The 3,874-nt window shown below is 48.7% G+C and overlaps 2 non-coding genes across 2 annotated transcripts; both read right to left on the bottom strand.

Annotated features, from left to right (window-relative positions):
* Positions 1 to 1,728: 1,728 nt before the first annotated feature.
* TRNAT-UGU lies at positions 1,729 to 1,802 on the bottom strand. Its single transcript has one exon. It is a non-coding gene; the product is annotated as a tRNA-Thr (tRNA).
* A 1,593-nt stretch (positions 1,803 to 3,395) lies between these two features.
* On the bottom strand, positions 3,396 to 3,477 carry TRNAS-AGA. The gene has a single exon. It is a non-coding gene; the product is annotated as a tRNA-Ser (tRNA).
* Positions 3,478 to 3,874: the final 397 nt, after the last annotated feature.

Below are 3,874 nucleotides of genomic sequence, written 5' to 3'. Positions count from 1 at the left end.
CTGTCACCGTATGTCTACTGGATGGTGCTGACAGACGCTTAAAGAAGAGAATGACCTGGGAGTCATTCTCATTTTTGCCCAGGCACCCCCGGCTGATCTCACTGAGGCCAGCCAGGAGCTCTCACGGGACAACGATGACGGATACGAGTCCTACTGTACCATCTGCCATCCGGAAGGGAAGGGGATGCTGCTGTGTAGCGCTGCAGCACCACGTTTGCCAGCAGCATCCAGTAGACATACGGTGACATTGAAAAAAGGTGAGACACTATTTTTATCCCTCGGCTTTCATGGGAGCAGGGAATGACACATACCCAGAACCACCCGCAACAATGTTTTTGACCCTTCAGGCTTTGGGAACTCAGCCAAGAATGCAAATGGTTTTCGGACAGTGCGGGAACTGTGGGATAGCGACAGTCGTCAGTCACCCCTCCCTCCATGAACGTCCATTTCATTCTTTGGCTTTCTGGTACGCTTGTCTCAGCTCCTTAAGTTTCAGCACTGTGCTGAGTCCCTGTTGTGGCCTCTGTCCATCATAGCCTTGGAGATTTTTGCAAATGTTTTGGCATTTTGTCTTTTGGAACGGAGCACTGATAGAACAGATTCATCTCCCCATAGAGAGATCAGCTTCAGTATCTCCCGTACGGTCCATGCTGGAGCTCTTTTTTGATTCTGGGCCTGCATGGTCACCTGTGCTGATGGGCGCTCCACGCTGGGCAAACAGAAAATGAAATTCAAAGGTTCGCGGGGCTTTTCCTGTCAACCTGGCCAGTGCATCCGAGTTCAGATTGCTGTCCAGAGCGGTCACAATGGTGCACTGTGGGATAGTGGCTGGAAGCCAATACCGTCGAATTGCGGCCACATTAACCCTAATCCAACATGGCAATACCGATTTCACCGCTACTCCCCTCGTCGGGGAGGAGTACAGATACTGGTATTAAGAGCCCTTTATATTGATATAAAGGGCTTTGTTGTGTGGATGGGTGCAGGGTTAATGTGATTTAACGCTGTTAAATTCGATATAAACTCATAGTGTTGACCAGGCCAGAAAGAGCAGCAGGTTTCCCCTGTTTCCTGCTCTTGTTTTCTTGACTAGTTTCTCCTCTGCACGAACTTGCTCTGTTGCTTTGGGACCCTGGCTAGCTCAGCTGGCAAAGCATCAGACTTTTAAGCTGAGGGTCTAGGGTTCAAGTTCCTGGTCAGGTGATAAAAACTACTCACAAAGATCTTACCCTGTCTTTCTCACTTACTCTTTGATGTTACTTTTTCTCTTCAGGATTTTCCCTTTCCTCAGAAGGGCCTTTTTGTGTGTGGGTTTGAAGGGACAACTTCCTGACAGCCCCTCTGTCCTTGCAGCCTGGAGGAATAAAGGCCTCTGGGCATAGAGCATGTTCCTCCCCTGCACACACACACACACACACACATACAAACACACAGAATATCCCTAAGGAATTAGAATCACCTGCTGCATTCCCCGTCCTGCTGGATCCCCAAATGAAGATGCTCTTCAGCCTAAACCCATGTCCCCTCTTTTCCCAGTGCCCCTCAATCCCAACCCTCAGTCCCTCCTATGCTCACTGCTCCTCACTCCCAACCGGAGCCTGCTCCTCTTCACCCTTCTCCTCAATCCCAATTTAAACAGCCATACTGGGCTGGACCAAAGGCCCACCTAGCTCTGTGTTTTGTCCTCTGTCAGTAGCCAATACCAGGTGCCCTAAAAGTTAGTCAACAAGGCACAACTGGGAGTTGAACCCAGGCTCTCCTGTTTACAAGACAGGCGCTTTAGCCAACTAAGCCATGGTGCCTGCCTGTGGCTAAAAAACACTGTCTGCCCACACCTGACTCTCTGCCATCCCCCCTGGGGCCTGACAAGCTTTGCTTATGTTTGAATTCTGCAAAGCAGAGGAGCAGGTGAGGTTTTCCTTGCAAGCTCTGTGTGTGTGTGAATCTTTGGCCAGGTCTGCACTGCAAAGTTATTTCAGCAGAATTATATTGCTCAGGTGTGTGAAAAACATACAACGCTCCCTCGGTCAGCAGCTTTTGGCTGGTGCACACACTGCAATACCACGTCTGGCGACAAAATTGCCCTATTTTGGTGACAAAATAAAACCACCTCGACGAGAGGCCTAGAGCTTTGTGCAGCAAACTTAAAGTGACAAATTTTCAGTGTAAATGCTGCTGGTCATTATATCACCATAACTGGCCTCCACCAGTATCCCATAATGCCCGCTGTGAACTCACCTGCCCTGCATTCCTGCTACAGAGGCTGGGCCCCTCCCCTTTCAGAGACCTCCCATTTTTAAAAGTCCTGGGGTGTTGTTCCCCCCCTGTTCAGGCACCCCTGGGGCCCTGCACTTCACACAGCTCTCCCTGATTTCAGCTGTTAGTGAGGAAGCCTCACTGCTAGCGCAGACTGGGCAGTTTCTTGCATGAGAGACACTGTCCCAAAGCAGGACTAAAATTTGGGAATAGATTCATAGACTTAAGGTCAGAAGGGACCATTATGATCATCTAGTCTGACCTCCTGCACAATGCAGGCGCCAGAATCTCACCCACCCACTCCTGTAACAAACCCCTGACCTATGTCTGAGTTACTGAAGTCCTCAAATCGTGGCTTAAAGACCTCAAGGTGCAGGGAATCCTCCAGCAAGTGACTCGAGCCCCACGCTGCAGAGGAAGGCGAATGTCCGAGAACAATTCTAGGGGAAGGTGAATGCAGAGCAGTGACACTGGAGATGCCCAGACCTCCAATGAGGGCAGCGTGGAAATTAATAATGGGAAGATCATTTGCGAAATTAGTCGTCACTGACAAGATTTGTCTCTGTTCCTATTTCACGCTGTGGTGTTAGTTAGAGGAATCAGGACAGATTTTTTACGATATTAATTAAACACTTAATTTTATTTAACCAAGCCAAAAACGTAGTGTCACTTATTTTTTCTCTCTCCTAGCAAGAATGAATTGAATTTTGTGACTTTCTGGAAAGTGCAGTGAGATTAAATGTGGGGAATTCAGTCTCTGTGTTTGTGAGCTGATGTTTTCCTCTCACAGGTCAGTACCTGCATTGAAATACCAAGAGGGATCTAAGGGCTGGTGTACGCTGGGCACTGAACTGACAGAGCGACGTCTCTCAGGGTGTGAACGCCCCCCCCCAACCCATATAGTTAAGGTGACCTAAGCCCTGGTTAGATAGTGCTAAAGAAAAGGAAGAATTGTTCTGTCCATGTAGCTATTACAGAGATGGGAAAACCCCTCCAGTCACTGTCTACTCCGAAGTGCTATAGCAGTGCCACAGCAGCATTTTAAGTGTAGACAGCGTGAAAGTAGATGTGGCTCCAGTTTGCACTGTGGATGCTCAGGTACTAAGGCTACAATAATAACAACAACAGCACAGTGCTTGCGTAGTTGGCAGGATTTGAACCTGCGCAGGGAGACCCCAATGGATTTCTAGTCCATCGCCTTAACCACTTGGCCACAACTACTTAACATACACCCATTTTGCTACATGATGATTCTGTTCTCACTGAATTGTCACTTCAAATTGCTCAGACCAGCTTCCCCAGCACACTCATGGCTGCATTAGTGTAAGAGTGTCCTTGGCTGAACAGCAAGAATTCCTGCCCATTTCCCTTCCAGCTGGAGCAGGATGGGAGTGTGTTTGTGTGAACGACATTGCTGTAGATTGTTGTTCATTCCCCACTCTGACAACTCAGACAGTCCCTTTCCTAGTCAAATCTCCAGCACATCGTTCCAATAGCAGGGGGCAGGATTTCTCTGGGGCACTGAGGGCTGGTGCATGAACTCAGCCTTGCATTGATGTTACATGGACTAACAACAACAGCAGAAAGAAAGAGCCGAGCCAATATCTCCCTGCCAGGG

Source organism: Mauremys mutica, unplaced genomic scaffold (assembly GCF_020497125.1).
Source record: "Mauremys mutica isolate MM-2020 ecotype Southern unplaced genomic scaffold, ASM2049712v1 Super-Scaffold_100089, whole genome shotgun sequence".
Lineage (NCBI taxonomy): Eukaryota > Metazoa > Chordata > Testudines > Geoemydidae > Mauremys > Mauremys mutica.
Note: the sequence above shows the minus strand (reverse complement) of the source record. Positions and strands in the feature narration are given on the sequence as shown.